Source organism: Puntigrus tetrazona, chromosome 11 (genome assembly GCF_018831695.1).
Source record: "Puntigrus tetrazona isolate hp1 chromosome 11, ASM1883169v1, whole genome shotgun sequence".
Taxonomy (NCBI): domain Eukaryota; kingdom Metazoa; phylum Chordata; class Actinopteri; order Cypriniformes; family Cyprinidae; genus Puntigrus; species Puntigrus tetrazona.
The window spans coordinates 13547188-13559549 of record NC_056709.1 but is presented as its reverse complement, the minus strand read 5'-3'; the positions used below and the strand labels follow the sequence as shown (position 1 = coordinate 13559549).

Genomic DNA, 12362 nt, shown 5'->3' with positions numbered 1-12362 from the left:
CCAATGATAGTTAGATGATGATGCTCTTTGTGAATCCATTTTTGAATCAGCCTGTGATCGTATGGTCGCTCATTATGACTGAAATTATGATAAAAATACAAGGCGTATGAAATAATTCATCACAAATCTTCTTCTTCTACATCTTAGAAATCAAATTCTGCATAAATCGCTCTAAATCTGAGTAAGTGGTATGGCTGATTTGAATGCCCTGCAGTCATATGTTACTTTCAGATTTAAACCTTAAATGAATCACCGAAGCAAATGATTTACCATCAGTCTTCGTCTGCACTTGAACCCGCTGGTTCTGCTTGATTCTAGTGCGTTTTGCACCTGAACGCTCATTCGTGAAAGAATGTTCCCGAGGCTGGATGTATTCAAATGTATTGAGCAACATCAGGTGCTCGGTAAATTATTCAGGCGCAGGACAGTGCTGTGAGCGTGCATGTGATTTGTGACTGTCACACACACACACACACACACACACACTCGAGGGCTCCGGGCAGAGTGACACGGCACATACGGTGTTGCTGTGACTTGGGTTTGCAATGTCACCGTGACCAGCACTCATCTCCCTTGTGACACTGGCTTACTTTCCAATACAGGAAGCAGTGAATGTGCGCATGGTTATGGTTCCACGTGTCCATCCCGGGCAGAAAAAGGAAACCGCGCTGTTATCTACAGCTAAGATGTTTCAAAGAAAGGATATTTCATCATCATTTTGCAGCAGATCTGTAGTTTCTACAATGCGACGTTGGGAATGGCTTTTTAAAGCTGCGGTGTGAAATTTCCACACCACTAGTGGCATAAACGGAACTGCAAAATAATTAGCTCATAAAAAACCTCTGATAATAGATAATAGAAAGCGCTGATGAAACATGTCGGTTTTAATCCTTCTGATATGGTTAAGAGATATAAAATGAACTGTGATGCATCATTACTATATATATATATATATATATATATATATATATATATATATATATATATATTTATAAGCATTTTACATGTTGTACACAGTATATACATTTGTGTGTATTTATATATACATAATAAATGTGATTTTATTTTTAGATGTATATATACGTAATTACACAGATGTGATTAATCAATTGATAACTATATATATATATAGAGAGAGAGAGAGAGAGAGAGAGACAGACTATAAACATATATATATATATATATATATATATATATATATATATATATATATATATATATATTATTATATAGTACAAATTTACTTTCCATTTACTTGTCTTTATGAATTGTTAAAAATTAAATTAAATGAAATCATAAAGAAAATAACTGAAGATATAAAATAATGCAATTAAAATTAAACAATCAACAACAAATAGTTACAGTCCTAGTCCAAATTTTTGCAAATGAACAGTAATGTGATGCATCGATTAAAAGGAGTGCAGAATTATTAGGCAAATGAGTATTTAGACCACATCATCCTCTTTATGCATGTTGTCTTACTCCAAGCTGTATATGCTCAAAGCCTACTACCAATTAAGCATATTAGGTGATGTGCATCTCAGTAGTGAGAAGGGGTGTGGTCTAATGACATCAACACCCTATATCAGGTGTGCATAATTATTAGGCAACTTCCTTTCCTTTGGCAAAATGGGTCAAAAGAAGGACTTGACAGGCTCTGAAAAGTCAAAAATGGTGAGATATCTTGCAGAGGATGCAGCACTCTTAAAATTGCCAAGCTTCTGAAGCGTGCTCATCGAACAATCAAGCGTTTCATTCAAAATAGTCAACAGGGTTGAGAAAGCGTATGGAAAAACCAAGGCGCAAAATAACTGCCCGTGAACTGAGAAAAGTCAAGCGTGCAGCTGCCAAGATGCCACTTGCCACCAGTTTTGCCATATTTCAGAGCTACAACATCACTGGAGTGCCCAAAAGCACAAGGTGTGCAATACTCAGAGACATGGCCATGGTAAGAAAGCTGAAACGTCAAGACTGGGCCAGAAATATCTCAAGACTGATTTTTCTAAGGTTTTATGGACTGATGAAATGAGAGTAAGTCTTGATGGGCCAGATGGATGGATCGGTAAAGGGCAGAGAGCTCCAGTCCGACTCAGACGCCAGCGAGGTGGAGGTGGAGTACTGGTTTGGGCTGAGTATCATCAAAGATGAGCTTGTTGGGCCTTTCGGGTTGAGGATGGAGTCAAGCTCAACTCCCAGTCCTGCTGCCAGTTTCTGGAAGACACCTTCTTCAAGCAGTGGTACAGGAAGAAGTCTGCATCCTTCAAGAAAAACCTGATTTTCATGCAGGACAATGCTCCATCACACGCATCCAAGTACTCCACAGCATGGCTGGCAAGAAAGGGTCTAAAGAAGAAAAACTAATGACTTGGCCTCCTTGTTCACCTGATTTGAACCCCATAGAGAACCTGTGGTCCATCATGAAATGTGAGATTTACAAGGAGGAAAACAGCACAGCTCTCTGAACGGTGTCTGGGAGGCTGTGTTGTTGCTGCTGCACAATGTTGACGGTGAACAGATCAAAACACCGACAGAGTCCATGGATGGAAGGCTTTTGAGTGTCCTTGCAAAAGAAAGGTGGCTATATTGGTCACTGATTTGTTTTGGTTTTATTTTGAATGTCAGAAATGTATATTTGTGAATGTTGAGATGTTATATTGGTTTCACTGGTGAAAATAAATAATTGAAATGGGTATATATTTGTTTTTTGTTAAGTTGCCTAATAATTATGCCCAGTAATAGCCACCTGCACACACAGATATCCTCCTAAAATAGCTAAAACTAAAAACTACTTCCAAAAATATTCAGCTTTGATATTGAGTTTTTTTGGGTTCATTGAGAACATGGTTGTTGTTGTTCAATAATAAAATTAATCCTCAAAAATACTACTTGCCTAATAATTCTGCACTCCCTGTACAGTCGGAACGAGTCCTAGGAGCTGAGTGATTTAATCACTGTCCAGCACCACCTTAGCTATTGCATTAGAGAGCACTTTCCTGTAAATTACATCAGCATAAATGTGACGAGCAGATCAAGCTAAAGTTCAAACATCTGGAGAAAAACAGTACGCATGTCAGGTGTTTTGTTTTTCATGAGCTCATCTTGACTCAGCGTCACATGACGGCAGCTTCGGCCAGCTCCTCAGAACTGATGTCACGCGGCGTTCACTGTATATCGGGAGTCTTTGTGTTCGGCGCCGGAAAGCCCCTCCATTTGGAATGATTTATAATCTTTTCACAAAGAGCTGCGCAACAAATGACCGTAAATGGACAGCGAGCGCATGACAATGAAGTGTCCAGCGAAGCAGACAATAAAGTCACTTCAGAGGTCCACACACCCTCGCTCTCTGACTTAGTTGGCTCCAGGCCACGTGCTTTTCAGGGCTGAGATCAGCAACACAAAATGTAGTCTGACCTCATGGAGGAAAAAGAAGGAATTGGCGCTTTTGCACACACACACACACACACACACTCAGGCTCAATCTCAGCTCTCTCTCTTTTTCCCGGAAGACACTGTTATTGGAAATGAAGACAGCAAAGCAAAAGCAGGAAAGGGAGGAGTAAAAACAGATGAGGGGTTCCTTTTAAATCATGTGATTGGTGAGTCAGCGCATGAGCTCAGTGCAACACAAGACCTCCTGATTGGTGGACAGGGATGTGGTGATCCGATCAGGACAGGGATGTTCTGAGCCTATAGGGATAACAACTAGCTGCATACTGGCAAATATGATTACGCTTAATGTAATAAGAATTTTATGCAATTTCATTGGACATCTTTTTGAAGGAAATATGAGCGTGCTATTATAGTAGCAAATATCTGCACAAATGCACAGGATACAATTTTTTATTATGATTCTTTATTTTAATTTATGGGAAAGCTAGGTATTCACATTTTTTTTTACAGTGATAATATCCCTGAGCAAACCAGATGCATAAAACCGAATCCCTATAAAATAATCAATTCAGTCTTGAAGAGAACTGAAAAAAAAAGTTGAAAAAAGTTTGAAATCTTTGCCTAATAAAAAGACTGCAGGGCAAATTTCGAACCATTTATTCAAAAGCTTTAGAAAACTCATTACATAAACAAAAAACACTTTAGTTAACAAGTAGGCAATACTTGTTAACTATTAACTCTGACGTTTTCCTCAATAAATTCTTAATCTGCTGCTTACTAATAGTTAGTGTGGTAGTTGTTAAGTTTAGGTATTGGGTAAGTTTAGGGATGTAGAATGAGGCACTGATATGTTTTTAATTAGTACTAATAAATGACTAATATGCTATAAGTAATAAGCATGCGAATAAGCAACTAATAGCTGTAACTGTAAAAAGTAAAGTGGTTTTGGTTATTTTATGATTAGCAGCTGTAGCTATCGGTTTTTCCTCTTAACAGTTTAAAATTGTCAAGTTGCAACTGAACTGCAAGTTCAGCAACGGAGTCATTACCACTGCATTTTTGGCTATGATGGTGTGGTTTCTCGAGTTAAAAACTGTGGGTTAAGAGTAAACACATTCCCGGTGTGTAAACTTAGATGTCTGTTTGCATGTGCGTGATCTGAGTAGGCATTTAGAGATAGAAATTTGATTCCTTGACATCAACTTTGGGCGCGGTGCGTCATGTCAATGCCATGTTTATACAACAGACCACTCGGCACGTTACCCCTTCAACAGGCGTCAAACCAAACACAAACACAGCCAGCGGCCTGCGCAAGCACTCTGCCGTGGGAGAAGAGTTGAAAACAAAGGTGGTGCTGCAGCACCGTCATTAATATTCCATCTCAGCTTACACGGTGATAGTGAGGTCACCGTATAACAGCTCTCTGAAGTGCTGTGTCATTAGAACCGCAGCCTGGATGATATTTCAGCTGTGCGCAGCTGCACCCATCCTCCTTCAAAATAAACAATGGAGATTCGGCTGGATGCGCATGGCAAACACTTAAATTTGTAGAGTGCTGGCCGGAGGAAATACTAAAAAGGCTTGGCACTTTTACTTGATGTTTGCCAACCAAATCTGATAGGAAATTAGGTCATGGAAGCTGAAGGTTGGTCCTGCGGGAACATCTGTGTCCTGAAATGTTCGCATCAGATCAGATTCCCATTAGAAAGCCATCAGGTGTTTAATAAGTGCGCACGCTGTCCTTCTCAAGACTTTAGGGGTCAGCTAAGGACATTGCTGCGCATCAAAGCAGAGTCTGAGGAGAAATTAAATGAAATGAGATATTTCTGCCTCAAATCAAGCTGTGTTGTGAAGCAGGGCTCCGTGGAGATTATTAGTAACTGCAGCGGTGTTGAGATGTACATTTCTAGCAGGCTAAAAAAAGCGTTAGGTTGTGTCAGGATACATGTACCTGAATACATGTATCCTGGCCTTAACTCACGAGCAAAGCTGAAGAGGCAAACTAGGCCGCAATTAAAAGAATACTAATTCTCATTAGAAGTTAACTCAAAGTTCAGTGCTTAAGTAGGATAAAATATGCTTTGAAACACCCTCAAACCTGTTTATGGGTGACACTGCTGCACTAAGGTCATAAATAGGTCTATCTGTATCCTAAATCATCTTCTTGTGGATGAGACATCAGATGTTAAATCCAGGGCTGGAGGTAGGGATCAGGTCTAGGTGACAAAGATGCCAGTTCAGTTGAAGCTGTTAAACCAGAGCAGGGCTGGTTAATCATGAACACACTCAGATCCTCAAAGCTAGCAGCTCACTACCCATTTTCCCATAAGCCTAATTTACATAAGTATTTGAAAAATGAAGGGAGTTGGTGCACACAAAGGTGTTTGTGAGAAGTTAAATACCCAGCATCTCAACTTCCCTGCTGAGTTGGTCCTACCAACTCTTCACAGCCCAGGGAAGAATGAGTAATCTGGACTTTTCTTCTTGACTTATAGGCTGCCTTTCATGGCCTTAGAAATGAATTCAGGTCAAAGTTTAGCAGAGAAGGCATGGTCTAACAAATACATTCTTGTCCAAAGTTTTTGATGCATTATCACCTTGCAAACAGCAAGCAAGCTCCATGGATCTATTTACACCTGGTCACTCCAAGCATTTTGTATGATTGAATATCTATCTGATTTTTTACAATGTTTCCATCTACATCTAGCCACAATAATGGATATAAATCTGTTTTTTTAGTTGCAGCAATATGCAAATTTAACAAAGCATACCTTAAAAGCAACAGATACTCTCACACAAATTAGTTTAATATCTTGAGAGATGTAAAATTTGCATCACGTGGTTTCAACAACCAGATGCATTTGCATCCCAGACCACCTCCTGAAGTGGCTTGAGCAATCGGGTTAAATTGCTTCTCGGCGTTTTTGAGGGTATTTCCACCTGGTCTTTAGCTTAGCTATCCGATCACAGAAAATGCATAAAGGACCAGGTTCCCACATTTTTGCATGTCTTCTTAAACTGCGCCTGATGGTCAATGGCTCATTAGTAGTGACCCTGAGATCTGAAAAGGTTTAGAGGGATGCAAAATATGTACTTTTGATGCTCCAGGAGCTTGAGTTAGGAGGAAGGTCTGTGAGAAATGTAAGAAGCCATTTCAAACAAGTTTGAGACATCATCTACAGCAGGAATAACATTAGGTGTAACTACCTGCACAGTTCAGCTCAACCCTGATCAAATGCACCTCAACCAGCTGATCAAGGTGTTCAAGATTGCTTAAAATTACAGGCAGGTGTGGCCAGATTTGAACTCTGCAGGAAGGTCGTCCTCCAGTCCCCCGGTCTGTCATGGGGTGTTCAACCCTGTTCCTGGAGGGCTACAGTCCTGTAGAGTTTAGTTCCAACCCTAAATAAGGCCTCACACTAGAAACTTCCAGGCAAGAGTGTTGGAGCTGAATTCTGAAGGACATTGGCCTTGAGGAGCAAGTCTGGACACTCTTGTTATTGAGGTTTGCATCATCAGCCTTCATCATTGGCACAACCACGGTCTAAAAGGTGGTGACCAGATTTTACAAGAGCACAACCATCAGCCCATGCTTGTTTCCCAGCAGCACCCCTCTCACAGCTTGAGTCATGTGAGCTCTTATTTAATTTCAGCTCTCACAGTCTTCACACACAGAGTGTTTGACAGCAGTTTCATGCACACCAACAGGACAGGAAAGACCTGAAAAAACCTAAGATTGTATATTTGTGTTGGGCTCTGGGCTTTGAGTTTTAATTCATTGTTCTCCCACAGACTGCAGCAGATGTTTTGCTTCTGCTCTGTTTTTGAGAGGCACAAAGTGGGTGTGAAAAGAAAGAGAAGCGAGCGTGAGATTTCCACCTGCAAATGCAACATAGCCTCACTCAAAACAGGAAACACAGATGAAAGCGAATGATTCAGAAATAAGCAGCTCGAATGGCACCGACCTTAAACCAGAAATGAGTATTTTTATCTCTTTGGATATTTTTTTGACTCTAGAGAATTTTTTTAAATGTAAATTTTGATAAAGAAAAACAGTTTCTGATGTTCAAGTTGACCTGCTGTTGACAGTACAGTTTCACCCCTACTTATACTTACAGATAATGTTATAAATACCATTGAGAAGAAATGAAACTCTCTGAATAATGTACCTTATAAATACATAAGTTTAAAACATCTCTGAAAGAAATGAAACTCAGATTTTTGTACCATCTGAATGAAAAATATCTCCATGCAAATTTTGCACAAGGTTCAAGGTAACGTAAAAGATGCTTGGTCATTTGCATGCATAGAGGATTTTGGCCAGATCTATAAATACCCCCAGACTTGACATGGAAGAAGTTAACTATAAATAAAGAAACAGAACACTGCCTTCACATGCTATCAGAGTTATTGTAATGCTGCCTTCACGTACTATCAGGTTATTGTAATCGAGATTCATAATTGTGTAGTAATAGACGGAAATAGATGCTTCAGATTGTATATATTAATGGGAAATTATGGAAATAATTTTTGATGCAAGAATTTCCGAGTTAGGCCAACCATAAACCCAGAAGAGGACAACTCATTGCTGCTGTATATACTTGTTGACTAAAATTCCAGAATTGTCAGAAAACTGGCTACTAAATGTTTATTGATTGTAAAACCAAATGGAATGCTGTTTACCATTCCTTCCAACAGTGTAATCGAATGATTTACGTTTCCGACAGCATTGCATCTTTGCCTTTATTAGGGTGGACAGATCAGGGCAGACAGGAAGTAAAACGGCAGAGATATATAGATATATAGCAGGATCGTGAAAAGTCCTTGGTGCCGGGATATGATCTGCGGGACGCGCCCTGAAGTACGCATCAGTGCTCTGAATGTCAGCATGCTGCCCACAAGGCTGTCTCCAGCTTCACTTGATGAGTTATTTTGGCGCAGACTAGCCACTTAACAAATCAAAACACTCTAGCATTTGTGGTCATCTGATGTTTTTTTATAATTCACTCACATTTCCATAAAACAATATCTCACATAAAAGACTTCTACTACAAGACTGGAGCATTTACAGAGACTGCACTCTGAATTGTACATTTGTGTGCTGGGAAGAGAGCACAAATGCCAAGCATATCTAAATATTAATATCCATTATAAATAGCTGACAAATAGATTTGCTTTAAAGTAGAGGTTACAGAACAGGCCTGGCTCAGTTGTAAACAGACATGGAACTTTGTCTGTTGTAGCAGGATAGAGATTCATTTTTTCCCTCTCTCACACGGCACTCAGAGTTCCATAAACAGGAACAAGTTCACTCTGGACTGCAGCAAAGAGAAAGCGGGCCGAAGCAGGCCAGGCAGAGAAAGAAACAGCTCAGGTTGATGAAGGCTGAACTCGCCTGCAGCAGGCAGAAACCAGCATGTCCTCAGCCAGAAAGAGAATATTGGGATTCAGGGAAAGCCTTTGTTCCCTGCGGAGAAAAAAAAAAAAACGAGTGTGTGAAAATGTACTTCCATAAAAAAGTGTGAGAACGGAGTCTGGGAGGAATATGCTAGTGCATGCAGATTCCCAGCCACTAGTTTTAATGGACTCAAGTTATTAAGATGTTTTATGCTGCATTTACCAAAACCCTAGTTCTGCTGAAAACATTTATAGCTTATTTTAATGAATTAAATTTGTGTCTTGAAATTATACATTTAGTCATAGATTATTTTTCAAAAATACGCTGAAGAAGATTCAAATGTACCTGAGGTACTTGCATGCGCACTCTTACTATGCAGCACTATCACATTACTAAAAAAACTCTTAGTGATGTAACAGTGCATTTTAGAAACTAACACTTACATATAATTAAAATCAATAAAAGTATGTGAGTATTTTGGCATGCTGTCCAGGGAGAGAGTCTCAGAGCTTATTTGAAGGCTTTATCTCTTGTTATGTTGATTGGATAAAATATAATCACTTAATGCTGAACTGGCGTGATAATTATCTGTGCGTGCTCCTCCGAAAATTTGTTTATGAAACATCCACTCCAGTTCTGGCATAACTAGACAAATACATTCCCGTATTATTACTTGCAGGAAGTCTAGGGAAAGGATTTTCTATGCAAATGCCAATCTACGTTTTTAGCCACAAATACTCTATCCTTTGGAATACACTTTGATGACTTCTCTTGAGGAAGTGGAAATATCCATCAAGCAGTGAATTTGAAGCCATGGCTTCACAGGCTTACACTGTGCACAAAGACAACTAAACACTCTCCCTCCTCTGAAATGTTCTCTGGAGGAAAGCAAAATGGAGCCCAGTGCTGAGTGTATTAGGTAACACACGATAAGACAGTTCTAAGAGTAAATCTTTTGTATCGCATCGAAACCGATTCTGGTGCATGAGATCTGGGGTCCAATCCTTCAACTACGGAGGCTCATTAGTACAGATGGTACCATGCAGCAGTTATTGAGAGCTGCACTCTGGGAACCCACTGATCTCTGGATTATTGCGAAGTCACCGGCAGGCAACAAGCGGGCAGGAGTTGCAGCTAGACTCTGGATTGCCCAGCACAGGTGGAACCTGAGAGTGGAGGTAGAACTTTAGACTTGTAAAACAACCAGCAGGGAATAACCACCTTTGATGCAACAACGCTTTGCATTTATCTTCAATATCTCTATAATCTCAAGGTTGTATATTAGTGTGGTACTTAATATTTAGATCAGCAGCAAGCTAAAGTACATGTCACGGGTGAAATGGGATCGCTTCTCTGACCAATCATCAGATTTGGTTTAGTAGGGCAATACAACCTTAACACCCAACTGTAGTTGTATTTAAGAATTAACTTTGTTTTAAGAACAAAGCATGATGGTAGACTTTAGGGATAGTGGCAGGCAAACGAAGTTAATGATAAGGGCTTCCAGCCACAAAGTACAAGATTGCGTCTAAAACAACATGCAACAGGAATCCATCTACAGCACATAGCAATATTCCACACTGTAGACCCACAAAGCCAAAATCCACTAAAGAGTTGCTGTCCGATCCCGGAAGGGAGCAGCACTTAAGATTGCTCTAGGGACAAAAGGAGTAACATTTAGATTCATAGCAAATTTGCAAATGATGGAGAAATAATTTATTAATACAAATCCAATATAACAGAAAAATGTACAAAATCATTAAAAAGCAATATTTACAACTCAAAATAAACGACTAATAAAAACATGAAAACACACAGGGGTGTAGGGAAAAAGCTGAGTCATGTGTCATAATACCTGTACAATTGGAGCTATTGGATATTAATCTCTCCTAGCATTATTACACACCACTGGTTGCAGTTTTAAAGAAAATGATTCTCTAATCAACATTTCTGAATCATTTAGCAGATAAGTTTGATAAAACCATATTCCCCCCAGAATAGGATGCAAACGTTGAATGAATAGGTTCACTGTATTTTCACAGGTTTAGTCTTTTGTTTCAGAGCCCCTGTATTCACAAAATCATAATCTTACAAGGTTGAACTTCAATGTACAAAGACTTACAAAGCCCTCAAAACACAAGCATGACAGCGCTTTGACCTCCATGAAAACCTTGCAGGTATATTGCGCAAGATATTTTACTTTTTCAAAGATGCCTTGGATATATTTGTATTTAGGGTATTTGATGCATCTAGTTCAGAGAGGATCAGTCTATCTTGTTTTCATTTTCATATAATATATCACGTGCACCATTGGGTAATAGTTGGCTGCAATTCAAATGGGAGTCAATTTTGACCATTATGCTGGACTCAGTTGATCTGTGTGCAACGCAGCAGCAGGAGTTCAGTGCACTGGGGGCTGTCAATAAAAGTCACGGGTAAAGCATGCACATGCACTGTTTACAGCATCTATAAGGCTGCAGACTGTCACTAAAAACAAGAATGAACACAGACCAATACAACCTCACTCACCATAAAAGCCTCTTCCTCTTGCATCTCATTCTCATACTCGTCCAGGCAATCCCTTTGTACTCATTTGAATCAGAAAACAAACATCAGCTGTGCAAATGAGATATCTGTTTGTGCGTGCAAGTCTGCATACATGTGGGCTGTCAAAGGTCTCTCAGACCTGGAACCACAAGAGCCATCCTAGAGTCCCACTCCAGCGAGTGGGCGATGCTGACGGGCAGTGTAGGTGAGGTGGAGTGTTTACAAGCAGGTTACGCATAAAACATCAATGGAGATCAGACTGTAAAGTTAGCCCGGCTTATAACGAAAAGTCCAGGTCCTCTGACACAGTCATGTGGGCATAAACTCTAAGATCAGTACATTTGTGATTTTTCTAAAATAACTCTCGCTTCCCCAAAAAAAGAGAAAGCAAAGTGGTGGAAAACACCAGAAAATTACAGAAAACAGATTACTGACTAATATTCATATTTGATATATTACTCAACCCATATTCCCTTATTTGCTCATTTCTGTCGATTACCAAAGGGCACGCTGACTAAATCAACAATACCGATAATACATATATAAGGCATACCTTGTAAAAATGCATTGAATTTTATTGCATATGCAATTTTATTGTGAATTTCTCTCACAACTAATGAGTCCATGTGCGACTGGAGAAATGTATATATTATTTTACAATATCAACCAAATCCATGGAAAAGTTGTTAAAAATAAACTATTCGGTTTGGTCATTTGGGATGAAATCTGGTGACCTGCCATGAGAAAATAGGGAAAAAACTTCCTCTGTATATTACTGCAGTGTGTTTCTTCAGTATGCAAGATAAGATTTGGCAGTGTGTGTGTGTTACATCTATATTTTGAATTCTCCTAACAATAGCACTTTTCAAATGTGTTAAGGCAATGTGCAGGGCAGGACGGTTTGTAATTAAAGAACAAGAAGTCGCTTGTAAAGGCAGTGGCATAAAGGGACAGCCAAAATGCTCTTGAGTAGAACAAAAACAGTGGATAGGAGATGGGAGGTGAAGGAAAGGAGCTGCATAATTTC

The 12362-nt window shown here is 39.5% G+C and overlaps 1 pseudogene; it reads left to right on the top strand.

The window, feature by feature from the left end:
• Window positions 1–1852: 1852 nt before the first annotated feature.
• The window catches only part of LOC122353751, a 19922-nt pseudogene continuing 9412 nt past the window's right edge, over window positions 1853–12362 (top strand).